Below are 16,489 nucleotides of genomic sequence, written 5' to 3' on the forward strand. Positions count from 1 at the left end.
ACAAAGGAGAGAAGGCGTGATGAAGACCGTGGGCGGTGGCAATTAAGGTACCACACATTCCACAAGGTGAAAGCCATCGAACTGAGGATTGCCATATGCTCAAACAAAAAATCAAAAAACTAAAAGGAAACAGAGAGCCAGAGTGCATCATGGCAGAGAACACATCTCCGCCGCGACACTAGAATGACAAAAAGCAAGAACATAAGGGTAGAAGGAGAGAGAGCGGAGATCACCTAAAAGGGCAAGAAGGTCGCAAGAACCAAGAGACCAGCCGCCTAGGCAAGAAGCAGATAGGCAGTAGCCGTCTCTGGGAGAAATTTGTACCATAACTGGTGGATATGTGGGAGGTGGACCAACCTTTTTGGGAAGAAAGGCTTATGCAAGGCGGGCGAGATACAAAGAAGTTTACAATGTAGAGAGGCCTGTTAAGCAGGCAAAGAAGCAGAACTCACCTCCAATCTTCTTTAGCGAGGAGAATTCCAGGGGGTGGTGTACCCCCACGATAATGTGATAGTGGTGACAATACTAGTCGCGAATTACACGACGAGAAGGATATTGATAGATAACAAGAGCTCAACAAACATCCTATTCTAGGATGCTTTCATGAAAATGGATTTAAATGCTAGCCAACTTCGCCCAGCACCAACCACACTAAAGGGATTCGTGGGAGACGCAGTCCATCCCATGGAGTTCATCACACTACCTGTGTCAATAGGAACTGAACCTTGCATCGCCACAATCATGATTGAGTTCTTGGTGGTCAGAACTCAGTCTTCATACAATGTCATCATAAGCTGGCCAACATTGAATGCTAGATTTTGATGTCGTCAGGAGTTAAAAAGATGATAGCGGGATGTAAAAATAGTAGAGTCGCGAGAACATGGCGAGGGAGCCTACCCGCCACCTTTATTAACAGTTTTCATGACAGAAGCAAAAACGAGAGATGAGGAAACATTGAGACAAGGAGAGGCCAACGAACCGTTGGAACTTGTGTCTTTCGATCCAGCCCAGTTGGACAACCATGTAAGGATCGGGACTACAATGGCGAAGGAGGAAAGAGATTGCTTGATATAGCTTCCTTTTTAACACAAAGACGTTTTGGCATGGAATCACCAAGATATGCCAGAAATCAATAAGGAAGTGTTGGAACATTGGCTGAATGTTAATCCAGACATAAGGCCTACGAAACAAAAAAAAAGAGAAATTTCAATACAGAAAAATATAAGGCTATGGCAGAAGAAATGGAGACCCAGTATCCAGAATGGCTGTCAAATGTTGTCTTAGTGAAGAAATCAACGACAAATGGTGAATGTGTGTCGATTTCACGGACCTAAACAAAGCATGCCCAAAGGATAGTTTTCCTTTCCCCAGGATAGATTTGATAGTCGATGCCGCGGTTAGTCACAAGATGTTGAGCTTCATGGACGCCTACTCCAGGTACAGTCAAATCAAAATGAGTCGTGCAGATCAGGATAAAATGGCCTTTATAATTGACCGGGGTCTATACTATTATACAGTTATGTCGTTTGGGTTGAAGAATGTGAAAGCAGCTTATCAGAGTCTGGTCAATAAAATGTTTAAGGAACATATAGGCCGGAACATGGAGGTGTATGTGGATGACCTGCTAGTAAAAAATATGGAGTTCGGGCAACATGTGGAGGATATAAGGGAAGCTTTTGGCGTTTTACGATAGTATAGGATGAAGCTCAATCTGACTAAATGTGCATTCATGGTCCAGTCGGGTAAGTTCCTGGGCTTCATAGTGTCTGAAAGGGGCATCGAGGTGAATCCTGAGAAGCTTAGGGCGATCATTGAAATGAAGCCACCCACAACTCTCAACGAAGTCCAAAAATTGGCAGGAAGAATAGGGTTCTCAATAGGTTTCTATCCCATTTAACCAATAGGTGCATGCCCTTTTTCCAGGTGCTGAAGAAGGTGCAAAAGTGGGATGAGCGATGTGAAGAGGCATTTGCACAACTGAAAGAATACCTCGCTCACCCATTGCTACTTAGTCAGACCAAGCAAGGGGATCCCTTGTCACTATATCTGGATGCCACTCCAGAAGCAGTGTCAGCTGCCTTAGTTAGGGATGAGGGGAAGGATCAGAGGCTCGTATATTATGTAAGCAGAGCTTTGAGAGGAGCAAATAAGAGATACCCAAAGATCGAGCTAATTGCCTTCGCCCTAGTGATGTCAGTATGGCGATTGCACCCTTATTTCCAAGCACACCCCATAAGAGTCATCACTTCCACACCCTTGCAAAAGGTGTTGCAAAGACCCAACACTTCAGGGCACTAGGCTAAATGGTCCATGGAGTTAAGTGAGTATGACATCAGTTATGTTCCAAGAACCTCTGTCAAAGGTCAGATTTTGGCAGATTTCATCGTGGAATTAACAAACTTTCCCGAGGAGGCACCGAAGGCACTTGAGACGAAGCTGTGGCTCGTGCATGTCGATGGCTCATCTTGTCAAGTAGGAGGGGGTGTTGGCATCCACATGGTAATAGAAGATGATGCAAAGTTGTTTCATGCCGTCTAACTGAACTTCAAAGTAACAAATAACAAAGCGAAGTACGAAGCAATGTTCATGGGGTTGGCCATAGCTAGAGCGTCAGGAGGAGATGCGATAATGATTAAGGTGAACTCACGAGTGGTGGTTGGCCAAATCATGGGGGAGTATTCAACAAAGGGACCGAGGCTAGTGAAATACCTTCATCATGTTCAAGAGAGATCCCGACGTATTTTTGTATTGAGCGGATTCCAAGAGAGGACAATTGGAAGGCGGACCGATTGGCAAAGGCAGCATCGGCAGGATAGGAGCAGATGTTGCCTTGGGTGGTAACCTTCAGAATAGTAGATAAAGCTGCCATAGGGGATGAGATTTTTGGAATTGATGGAAGTTTACCAGGATTGCTAGATGACATCACCCAATATTTGAAAAATGGCGAGCTACCCACTTCTCGGGAAGAGGCAAGTAAGATAAGAAATCGGGCGACCCGTTTCACCTTGATAGATGGAACGTTATATAGGAGGGGCTTTTTTAGCCCATTACTAAGATGCATCTCAGAAGGCAAAGCCAAGTATGTGATGAAGGAAGTGTATAAAGGTATTTGTGGGAATCATTCAAGAGGAAGGTCATTGGAAGCTAAAATCATGAGGGCGGGCGATTGTTGGCCCAATGCTTTGCATGATGCAAAAGAGTTCATCAAAGGTGTGCTTAGTGCCAGATGCACACATCAGTCTCGAACATGCCACTAGAAGAGTTAAGGCCGATGACAGCTCCATGGTTGTTTGCACAAATGGGGGGGTAGACGTGGTCAGCCTTATGCCCCCGAGTAAATGAGGAACAAAGTTCATCATCGTTATTGTCAACTATTTCACAAAATTGGCAGAAGTTGAGGCAATGGTAACAGTGACAACTCAAAACGTGATGAAGTTCATATGGAAGGCAATCGTGTGTAGATTCGGGATTCCACATAACATTATCTCTGACAATGGCAAGCAATTCGATTTAGAGTATTATCGTGGGTGGTGTGGGGAGATTAAAGTCAAGTATTCATCTCTAAAACACCCACAGGCAAACGGGCAAGTCAAGGCAACTAATAAAACTATAGTCAGGATACTGAAGAAGAATGTTGGCGAAAAGAAAGGGACATGGGCAGATGAGCTCCCTGAGATACTATGGGCATACAGGACAAAATCTAAGACATCGATAGGCGAAACTCCTTTTGCTTTAGCATATGGAACCAAAGCCATGATGTTTGTAGAAGTGGGGATACCAAGTCATAGAAGGCTCAATTTCGACAACCGTGAGAACGAAAGGAAACTGGAAGAGCATCTAGACCTTTTTGAAGAAAAAATGGGAAATGCTGAAACAAGGGTAGTTGCTTACAAGCAGAAGACGGAGTAGTATTTCAACAAAAGAGTGAGACCGAGATCCTTCAAGGTAGGTGATTTGGTCTAAAAGGAAACATGAGTAACCACAGAGGAAAAAGAAAAGTTAGGACCGAGATGGGAAGGACCATACTTGGTTACAGGGACCAATCGTCAGGGGACCTATCACCTAAAGGACGCGGCAGGACGTGAATTGCCGCATCCGTGGAATGCTAAGTATCTAAGAAAGTTTTATGTTTAAATATTTCATTTATAAATGATTAAAGTTTCATTACTAAGACTTTTTGATTAACTGTTATTATTACTGGAGGTTTTTATCTCAATAAATCATAATGTGTTATGACTTTTATTATTTTCTATATTTCCCCCGAGTTAAGTGGTCAAGCAACTCTTCCGCCTTACTCCAATAGGTAAGGTTACGCGGTTGAGCATCTCTCCCGCCACACCTTCTGGTCAAAAATTGCACGGTCGAGCGACTCTCCTGTGTTACTCAAATTGACAAGGTTACGTGATCATGCATCTCTCCTGCTACACCTACTCACCAATAATTAAGCAGTCAAGCATTTCTCCCGCCTTATTCCAATCAGCAAGGTTGCATGGTCAAGCATCTCTTCCGCTGCACCTCCTCCCCAATAAAAGCAACCAGGTAATTCTCCTGCCTACTTTCATTTGCCAAGATCACCCAACTGGCCAAGACAAACAAGGGATTATAGATAAGTTGAACTCATCTTCATTATTATTCGTTTAAATTGATTTGATTTATCATAAGTTATGTTAATATAAACTATGTTAACAATTCATTTAGACACAAATGTATAATTAGAAAGCACAAGGTTCTCAATCATAAAAGATCCATATAGCTCAATAATAATAGAGAGTGTTCCCAAAACTAGAATTCATGATTTCAAAATACAAATCACTAAATAGCATACTACCCGGAATACAAGCAAAATCAAAATATTTGAAACAAAATTTCAAGGAGTAGGCGGGGGAGGAGGAAATGCATCTTGCAACACATCCTGCCCAATGGAGTCAAAATAATGGTAGATAGTGGAACTGGCACATATGTTTTTCCAATTCAATGTGTGGAGATTAGTCCGAGAATGTGCAAGTAGGAGTGCTCACAACTGTTTGATGCCAAGCTTAAAACCAATTCCAAAAGTATGATCCCAAATGGCATGGGCATAATTGATATGAGGGATAAGGTGATTAATTTGTTCCTACAAATGGCCCAGTTCCCGATTCAGCTCGGAGATTCTTTGCTCAGAAGAAGCCAAGGCTTTCTTGTTGCCCTCCCAGCTCTGATTTAACTTTAGCAGGTTGTGATTGTTTTCTCTAAGGGCATCCTTGGCTGCGGCCCAGTCTTGCTCTACTTTAACTTTCTCGCCTTGAGAACCACTCAGTTTAAGGATGGATTCTCGCCATTCTTCTTCGGAAGTAGCCAGACGGGTAAGACAATCAGCCTTCACCTTCCTCAAGACCTCCACCTCCTGCTCCATCCCATTCAGGCCAGCAGCGAGATTGCTTTGTGTAGCCTCTGCAGCAGTTGCATTGGCTTTATATAACTCGTTTTCCTCTAAAGCGCTCGCCAGCTAAGATTGGAGGGAAGCAACATGATCTCGGTGAAGGGCTTCGACCTAGGCAAGCTCCGTCGCCAATTTTTCTTTCTCTTCCTGAGCAGAAACAACAGCCCCATGAGCCCTACCAACTAACGAGCACATGGAGTCGTTCTCCTCTTCGAGCCCCACACGGTCGTTTACAAGTATCTTGTCCAATTGGTCAACTCCCTAAAAAAAATGGAGAGAAGTCATCAAAGTAAAAAATAGTTATAGCCCCCACAAAATGGCAACGAAAATACAGTTAAAATAAAGCTTATTGGTGAAAGAATGTCACGCGGCTTGAGAACAATCAAACGAAATGCTTCCTCGCGGCAAGACCTGAAGGCTTGAGAAGAATCCTTTGGCTGAGAGGAGGAGGCTTCACCCCGAGTAATGGGAATCTAAAAGGAAACCCCAGTCACACCCTCTAGAAATGGCAACTCCCAAGCAGGGGAAGGCGACGAGTTGACATTTGCTTAAGATTAAGTCCCGACTGTTTGATTAACTGAGGGAATGGCAACATTCTCCTGGAACGGGGTCTCATCAAAATGTCCCGTTTGTCCATCACCAACAGAAAATGTTGGAGAAGTCTCTCCAACCCCTCCCAGTGAAGTGTTGAACACAAGAGGAATGCCAGCATCCTCCCGCAGCAAAGAAGAAGAAGGTGCCTCACCCCATTTCGGGGAACTACTGAAAGGGGGTGAAGGAATCGACATCCTACTCTTACTCGCCACCGACAAACTTGGGAAGATAAAATGCAGTTCAGGAGTTTCCCCGCTTGAAGTCATCGAGGCAACAAGCGAGTGCTCGCCAACATCCACTTAGTGGAAAGAATCCGCATATTTGGGTAAGAAGGGAGGAAGGTCGCCAACGGGAGGTGCATTAAGGCAACTAGGATCCATAACAGAAATAAAGTCCTCCCCCTCCCGAGGAGGGGCCTCCTCAAGAGTTACTGCTCGCCCAACAAAAGTCCCTGCCATCAACACCTTTGCCTCCTCGGCTTCAATAATAAAATCCAGCTCGATATCTGCTTGAGCCATGATAGCATCTAGCGAATCAAACCGAGTCAATGGAGGGTTCCTCGACCCCTCCTCTACATTCGACGGAGGAGGAAATGGAGCACCCCTAGAGGAACTGGATGCATCCATAGGCTTTGATGCAAGGCGGGCCTTTTCTTCTTTACCCCCACCTCCATAAGTGGCCCCCTCTTCAAATTTTTCGCCAGTGAAGGGGCACCCAAGAACTCACGACCGAGCAAATGGGCACGGCTAGGGACCATAACAAATCTATCAATTTTTGCAAGCGTCAAAAGGGTCTCAGACCAGGTAGAGCTAAGGTTGGACGCTGCCCAAGATTGGACCAGGTGAATGCGAGTTTCTTCTCGAGGGGACAACAAAATCACGCTTGTCGGGAATGGGCGACCAGTCTACTCAAATAAGGAATTCCCAAAGTACAACCTTGTCTACTGGAAATTCTCACAAAATTTCTGGACCAATCTTTGGCGTGAGAATACTTACGCTCAAATTGAACAAGTTTACTATGGGATCTAAAACTATACAGATTCTCATCCAAATGCCTGAACCCATGAAGGGAAAGGAATTCCCAAGGGGTGAGGTCATGATAATTATCATCAGCAGGTCCTAGGACTTACCACCATAAACGCAGCAAGCCATCAAAATATGCCATGTATTCGACACTAGTTGAGTCAGAGCAAAGCCCAAGACGTCTAAAATGTCATGAATGGGTTGCACAAAGAGCAGATGAAGCCCCATTGTAAACATAGCTAAGTAAAGAGTGACTGAGACGGCCATACCTCTGATATCCACCGCTCCCCTCCGTTGGCCAAGCAGTGACAAGCCCACTGAATCGAGGATGTTGAAATGGTCTCTTGCGTCGTCCAGTTTACAGCAGTAGAGAGAAGAGGACCAGCGGTGGCCATTGAAAATAGAACGAGAAAGGCCTCCATTGTTGTTAGGGCTAGCAACAGCGCCACCAGCACCACTTGGAGCGAAGGACTCGCAAGGTCGTGAAGAACCACTACCTCGAGAAGAACTTGGACCAGATTCTTGCCAGAAGCCATGGAAATGCAAAAGGAAGAAAGGAAGAAGAGGAAACAGGAAGCGCGAAAAGACGAGAGCAAGAAAATAGAGAAGACTTGCACAAGAAAACAGAGAGGAGAAAAAAAAAGGTGAACAATGCTTCAATAAATACTGACGATAGTTGATAAGAGAGGAGGCATATCGTTGTCTAACAAAAATCATGGAGAAGGTGTATCAGTGCCTGAAAAAAATCGTGGGGAATCATGTTGCAGAATCCCAAACGTCACCACCATCACCACATAAACCCTTCGTGCGTGGCAAAGACTCGCGGGGTAACTGAGGAGAGTACGTGACATTGGGCTCAAATCGTGAGGCCTAAAGCTTAATCTCATAGACTGTGGTGCCCCCGACCCCCATGTAAGGAAACACGGAATCGAGACGCCATGATGATGACAACACGGTGACGCATCCCAATGAAAGTGCCAAGTGTGTATCCATGCAACAATGTACAACAAACAATGCAGCAAATAAATATAAATAAGTCAACAAATACCAGAAATTTTTTTTTAATACAAACTAACATAAGTAAAATGATTAAAAGAGTTATACAGTCATCCCAAATAAAATATAATACAAGTCTTAAACCAAATGCAAGTGATCTCAATCACTCCTCGGGCGGAGTCGAATCCTCAGGCTCACCCTCATTCTCCTCTGCATCAAAATCTGCGTTACCATAGAACAGTACCGCAGGTAAGTATAAACCAAATAACCACGAGATAAAAACATATTAGTGCAACTAACATACATGCATATGATGAAATATGCATCAGATCCAAAAATATCCATTTTCAGAAAAAATATCATTTTTCCCGAAAATGAATATTTTTCAACACACGCCAAAATTCCATTTTGGTCCAAAAATAATAATCTGTCATTTTTCCAGAAAATGACCCATATCAATAAAACATCATTTTTCCAGAAAATGAATCACATAAAAATCATTTTATTCAACATACGCTATTTTTCCAGAAAACAGTCCATTAATCCATTAACCATATGCACCATGATCTCCCCTAGGGATCATCCGCACGTCTTGGCTTCGTAGTGATCCCTAGTTCTGCGCCCAGCGCGTTCGTAGCCAAGCATCCTCTAGCCCCCGCCAGTAGAGGGGCAACAGAGTCGGCACGAGACCATCTCGTTCGATCCCGTTGTCGCCCGGCGACAACCCAGGGGACGTCACTCAGTATATTCCGCTCCCGAGTGACCAGAGGAGTCCACCAAGATAATGCCCCATCTCGGCTTGGGGTCGTGATACACACGCACCCAAAAATCCTTTAACACATGAAAACTCAGTTTTCAATAAACACATGAACATGAATGCAATTACACGAAAACCCAGTTTCATTTACAAACATGATCATGCGTGCAAATATGCCATGTACATGAAACAACGCCATAACCATCAACCAACAATCCACAACACAAACCAAACACACAAAAATCTCCGTCCTCCAATCTATCCGACCCCCGTACTCCTCGGACTCAGTTCGGAATAACCAACCAGATCACAATAATATGAGTTAGTACAAAAATATATTTAAATCACGATAGTTCTTTAGAAAAATACTTATAGTGCTATAATATAATTTTCGAAGGATCACAGAGATGCAAGAAGTGGCGGCTTAGCAACAAAATAATGTAAAATACACTGTGGTCGTGGGTCTCAAATACCCATTTTTGAATGGGGAGAAACCAAGACCCGAAATTGATAGAGTAGGGCTTAGGGATGTCGGTGAAGCTAGTGGTGTGGTGGTTTGCCGTGGGTGGCGGCGTAGAGGGCGGTTGAAGACCAAATTGCCCAAATCGGAGATGGACATAGATAGGCTTCACCGATGGTAAATCGGGGCTAAGGATAGGTGCATTGGGATGCTAGGAGGTCGAGGATAAAGTGGTGAAGAAATGGTGGCCGGAGGTGGCACGACGGCGGCGCTGGAGCTCAAAGGGTGCCACGGCTTTGAGGAGCTCGAGAAGGCTAACAGCGGCACGAGGGAGGTTGAAAATGGAGGGGGGTGGTCGCTGAAGGGAGGGGGAGCTAAAGGGCTGGGCGGTGCTGGCTACGGCGGCACAGCGGCGATGGGCTGGGAGAAGGCGATGCGGAAGCGGGGAGAGGAGAGAGAGAGAGAGAGAGAGGAAAGAAAAAGAATAGGAAAGAAAAAGGGAAGGAAAAGAAAAAGGAAAAATGGAGGGAAAGAAATGAGGTCCAATTCTCACATTTTGGGTCATAAAAATGATTCAACAAAAAGAATTTTAAAATAGCTAATCAATTAAAATAATTTAAACGTAATGATAAAATGAAAATAAAATAATTAAATCCAACAATCAATTAATTTAAAAAGAAGAACAATTTAAATGCATAACAATAATCAATATTAAGAAAACATATCAAATTTAATTTTTGCAAATTTAAAAATCATAAAAATAAACCTACTAAAAATCCAACAATTTTAAAATAAGAGAATAAATTTTTAAATTATTAAAAATAATCCTTCAATAAAAATACACTAAAATACGGATAAAATACTATCTCAGCATGGTTAAGGGTATCTATCCACTCAAAACGGAAAGATAACTCTAAGAGATGGGAATTCAAGTTTCAAGTGATAGATAAGGTGGTAAAGCTCGAAGGATCATAAGAAGGCAAAATGTCTATTTAAAAGGACTAGGTATGTAAACAAGCAGAGGCTTAATTGGTTTTGAGATTACTCCTATCATTGCTAACTTAGGCATTGAAAGTTCCCCTTCTCCACCCCCAAGCCTTCTTACCCTTTGGTTGCAAGGGATTGAGAGTGCCAAGCAGTGAAACATGTCTTCAACACAACCCATCATACAATTTTGCAAAACAATTAGTGAGTTAGCAATATTAGTAAATCATGCCTCTCTAGATGTTCTCTAGCTTTCTTATGTATATATGTGTGTGTGTGGAATTGCCACTTTCCAAAAATAATTTACATATTACAAAAAGAGATCACTTTAATAAATCCCAACATAATGATATATACTACATGTCTGAGACGTTGTAAAATGGAAATGTCACTACAAGGGGATTCACTTTTCTCGGCGATTCTTTTACTAGAGATTTATACATCGCCGGACGTTCGTCAGTTTAAACCTCCACTTCTGATCTATTCCAATGGAAGCCGAAAATCGCCGCTAAAAGATAATCTTTACTGGCGATATTCTCTGCCGCAAATAGTGTCAAATATCGCCGTTAATATGATCTAGGATTCAGTCATAATGGTTGGGAAAGATTAATTTCGGCGCTTTTCTATCGTCTCTAAAAGTAATAAAATCACCGCAAATACACATTCCCAACGTTTTCAACATAATGCTGCAACAGACTAAATGGTTGTGAAAACCTTATAATCGCCGGTAATCATATTTCCCAGCGATTTTTGAATCGATGGGATTGAGTTAGCTGTTCCGAAATACTAGAAGCGACGAGGGTAAAATCGCTGCTTTTGGTAAATCACCAGGGATATATATTCACTGCAATTGAATTTTTGGTTTTGAGAACACAGTTGCAGCAATTATAAAATGGCCGGTAAAGATGTTTATGCAGCAATTTTATAATTGTTGCAATTGAGTTTTGGTTTTGAGAACTCATTTGCAGCGATTTTATGAACGCCGTAATTGACTCGCTGGTTTTCATTATGTAATTGCAGCGACTTAAAAATCGCTGCACTTGATAAATTACCTGCGAAAATGAATCGTTGCAACTGAGTTAACAGGTTATTTGAACTTTTTTGCTGTGATAATAATTCGCCAGTCAAGTGTTTTAAATCGCCAGAAACACATTTTTAATCAAATTGCCGACCAAGTGTTCTTACTGGGCCTCGTTTTTTGTTGTTCCTAAAGGCAACATTCAACATTCAACCAACTTGACATCTATTCATTCAAATTAAATACTGAAAACACATCATAAAACTAATTCATCAACAAATATATATATACACTGGGGTGGTGCATTATATTCTCATATCAAGTACAAACTGAGCTACAACTTAAATACTAGATAAACATCACAATTATAACAGATTGTTTAACTCTACTATCCACCAAAATAACTACTACCAAGTTCCACAACTCTATTTAAGTGGGACCGTCCATCGGCATTGGCACCCACAGTTCTACATATCGGCTTTGATCAAGAAAGCATAACATTTCATAGATATAGCACTATCACATTACTTCTCATACTACTTATCCGTGTATTTGACAAAATCAATAGACTGCACAACATTAAGGAAAACTAAAAAACTTAGTTATATAAAAAGAATAGGTTTAATGGAGCATGTTTAGAAGAAAAACCAATGAACCCCAAAAAAAATAAAACACTATAGTAGAAAGATAATTGGAGTAAATGTCCTTTAAAACCAATGCACAAAGATGAAAGCAGATATGAAATATAGATTGTTGCACTTGACAAAGGAATAGTCACCTGTTGGCAGAATACCATTTACAACTCTGACCTGCAATGTAAAACATAATTTAAAACAACTTTAATGCTCCCTGAATAACACAAATGCATTAATGTTAAAACAACACATGATTTTCCATGTGTGGTATTGTTTGGGGCAATATTATAATCTTGTCCCTGCGCCTGCATACAATTTTTCTTATAATGGTATACATATATAGTATTCTTATTTGTCCAGAAAAGTCCAAGTTGCTAAACTATTGTTTAATTCCAAAGGCTCAAATTATATTCTTATAATGATGTATATATATACACACTTTCTAAATACATATTTATGATTAACTTTCTAATAGATCATCATCATGCATAATTTTTAGTGTCCAAAACTTCATGGTTATGAGATAGCCGGTTAATGAAACCCTAATAACCATTTGACTTTCTAACACTATCAGCCTAGCTAGAGGGTCTAATTATCAGACCAACAAATCAATTTAATTTCTTGCCAATTGTTGGACATGTATATAATATATGTATATATATGTATGTATGTATGTATGAACGTACTAGCTAGCTAGCTATATGAAGATCATGCAGACAAATTGTTCATGCATGCCAAGTACTTGAATTAAAGTTAATCGAAGGCATAGTAGTACTGTCGTGGTATAGGCCGGATCGATCGTTGCCAATCGTATTAACTCCTCTTATAATTAGATCATATGTACATACATATATACCCAGATTACATCATGAGTACTTACCTACAACCAAATTTGGCCCAAACAAACATGAGTTCCTTCTCTCTCTCTCTCTCTCTCTCTCTCTGAGCTACAAAACTTTTAGTTGGTGAAAATTGTAAGATACTTTGTAATGGAGTTTTCATGCCCAACTTGTACACCTTGGTCATCGAAACACAGAACATTAATATCCAAAACTGTTATCAGAACAGGTACACCCAAAAACAATTAGGTCTAGAAACTTCAGTTTTCTATAATTTAGTAACAACTAATTACTAGTTAACCTACTTGGCAAAATATCTATTTTTTACAATAAATTCTGAATTGGGTGGGAAGTATGCTCATTTTCGTTTTATTTGTTGAAGGTGATGACTGTATTTCCCCAAGATGATTGACAAATTAGGGATGTCATGCAAAAAGCCATCAATCTATGGTGTGCTAATTAAAAATATCACCCAAAAATTACTAACATCTAATACCCACATCAATACCAACACAAAATGCAGATATAAAGGTGGCATTTTCATGCAAAAATCATCAATCTTTCTACTCAAACAAATAGAAATTAGTCTACACGAAAACTGTACCAATTATTGTAAAGCAACCAGTCTACATATGAAGGTGGAGAGATAGAGAAATTAGTTCAAGCGATACCTATGTTTACGAAAGGAATTCACTCCAAGAGTCTCGGTGGAATATGCTCACCCTCCGATACTTGAAAATCCCAAAAGAAGTCACTCCGAGATTTCTAGATGGAGGCACTGATTTTGTAAAGCAAAAAGGAAATGACGACCGTAGCTTCTATGGGGAAGGAAAATGAAGTGGAGGCCAGAGCAAAAGCTTTGGGACATATTCGAAAAGGGAGATGAAGTCGTGTGTATGAAGTGGGTGGATTTAATTGCAAGTAGCCGAATTGGGAAAGAATGTAGAAGTACTGGGGAAGAACGGAGATGATTTTAGAAATGGGTAAGGCTCGGGAGGGAGGGAAAGGGAGAAATAAATTAGTTTTGGCACCCAGAACTTTCCCATCGATTTCATCTCGTTGCAACTTGTGATTTTATATTCCAATGGATTTTTTTTGCCGCTAAAATACATTAAATCCATGTAAATAATTAAGTTAGGGACCACCTAGTGTTTTTATGAAGATTCGATTTTAAAACGTGCGACGAATTTGAAATCGCTGCAAATAATAGCTTATTGCAGCAGTTTTTTTTTGCAGCAGAACTTAAATCGCTGGGAAAGGGCCTATTTCTTGTAGTTACATGTAACTAAAATTTTTAGAACAAAATATGAGACATTGCATGTATTGTTGGCCTTCCCTCTTAACATGAATCATGATTTTCTAAAATCATAGCACAAGAGTTATGTTCCATTAACGTCCATCTCAATTTCTCATGTAGTCTTAAAGAGCTTTTACTGCTTAATTTGCTGATTAGAACATTTGTGTACTGCACCATAGGTCAAAGGCAATGACAACTCAAAGTACTACTCCAATTCAAATAACTTTTTGGTTCTCGTAGGAACGTGTTGAGAAATAATCTCACATTACCTGTAGACAAGGTCTTGGGCATGTTTATAACGAATGAACAATCATCTCTTGTAGAACTAGTTTTATGAGATGAGTTAGGCCCATGAATTTCTTCATGGTATCAGAGCTTGCCACAGGACGAATGGAGGCCCACACTGTAACACCTCGTATTTTAGTGTATTTTTACTGAAGAATTATTTTTATTTATTCAAAAATTTATTCTCTTGTTTTAAAATTATCGGATATTTTTAAATGGTTTATTTTATGATCTTTAAATTGTGAAAATTAAATTTGATATGTTTTCTTAATATTTATTATTGTGATGCATTTAAATTGTTCTTTATTTTAAATTAATTGATTGTTGGATTTAATTATTGTATTTTCATTGTATCATTACGTTTAAATTATTTTAATTGAGATGCTGTTTTGAAATCATTTTCGTTGGATCATTTTTGTAACCCAAGATGTGGGGATTGGACCTCATTTCTTTCCCTCCATTTTTCTTTTTCCCTTTTTTTCTTCTTTTTCTTGTCTTTTTCTCTTTCTTTTCTCTCCTCTCTCTCTCTCTCTCTTCCCGCGTGGCCTTTCTCCCCTCTCTCCCCGCCCGTTTTTCTCCTCCACCCAGCCCGCCGCCATGAGACGCCTGTGACAGACACCGCCCACTGCCACAAGTTTCCCTCATGCCGGCCATCATCCCCTACCAAGCTCGGCCCCTATCTCGCCGGCGTTCTCCTCCACGCATGGCTTGAAGCCGCGGCATTCCTTGAGCCCTCGCGTCGCAGTCGCGCCACCTCCGGCTACCATTTCTTCACCACTTTATTCTCGACCTCCCAGCTACCCAATGCACTCAACTCCAGCTCCAATCCGTCACCTGTGAAGAACAACCAACTCCATTTCCGATTTGGGTATTTTTGGTCTTCAACCACCCTTTGCGCCGCCACCCACAGCAAACCACCACCACCACTAGCTTCACCGACATCCCTAAGCCCTACCCTATCAATTTCGGGTCTTGGTTTGTCTCCGTTCAAAAAAGGGTATTTGAGACCCACGACCACAGTGCATTTTGCATTGTTCTACAGTTGTGTTGCCACTTCTTGCAGTTCTGTGATCCTTCAGAAATTATTATATAACACTATAAGTATTTTTCCAAATAACTATCGTGATTCAAATATATTTTTGCACTAACTCATATTATTGTGATCTGGTTGGTTATGCCAGACTGAGTCCGAGGTGTTCGGGGGTCGGATTGATTGTGAATGGAGTTGTGTGTTCGGTTGGTATTGTGAAATGTTGGTTGTTGGTATGGTGTTGTTCATGTACATGGCATATTGCACGCATGATCATGTTTGTAAAGGAAACTGTGTTTTCGTGTACATGCATTCATGTTCATGTGTTTCATGAAAACTGGGTTTTCATGTGTTAAAGGATTTTGGGTGCGTGTGTATCACGACCCCAAGCCGAGATGGGGCATTATCTCGGTGGAGCTCCTCTGGTCACTCGGGAATGGAATATACTGAGTGACATCCCTGCGTTGTCGCTGGGCGACAACGGGATCGGACGAGATGGTCTCGTGCCGACTCCGTGGCCCCTCTGCTGGCGGGGGCTAGAGGATGCTTGGCCACGAACGCGCTGAGTGTGGAACTGAGCATCGCTACGAAGACAGGACGTGCGGATGATCCCTAAGGGAGATCATGGTGCATTGGTTAATGGATTAATGGGTTGTTTTATGGGAAAATAGTGTGTGTTGATTAAAGAGATTTTATGTGATTCATTTTCTGGAAAAATGAGGTTTTATTGATTTGGATCATTTTCTGGGAAAATGACGGATTATTATTTTTTGACCAAAATAGGATTTTGGCGTTTGTTGTAAAATATTTATTTTCAGGAAAAATGATATTTTGGATTTGATGCATATTTCATCATATGCATGCATGTTGGTTGCATTAATATGCTTTTATCTCGTGGTTGTTTGGTTTATACTTACATGTAGTACCATTTTATGGTATCGCAGATTTTGATGCAGATGAGGATGTCGAGCCTTAAACTTGGCTCCGTTGGAGGAGTGATCTGGGATTGCTCCCGTTTATCAAGATTCGCTTTATCAATTCTTTATGTATTTGTTTTGTAATATATTTTGGGATGACTGTATAACTTTTTAAAGATGATTTGTTTTGAATATTTGTATTTAAAATTGTGGTACTTAGTAGACTTATTTATATT

This window comes from Juglans microcarpa x Juglans regia, chromosome 6D (genome assembly GCF_004785595.1).
Source record: "Juglans microcarpa x Juglans regia isolate MS1-56 chromosome 6D, Jm3101_v1.0, whole genome shotgun sequence".
NCBI lineage: Eukaryota > Viridiplantae > Streptophyta > Magnoliopsida > Fagales > Juglandaceae > Juglans > Juglans microcarpa x Juglans regia.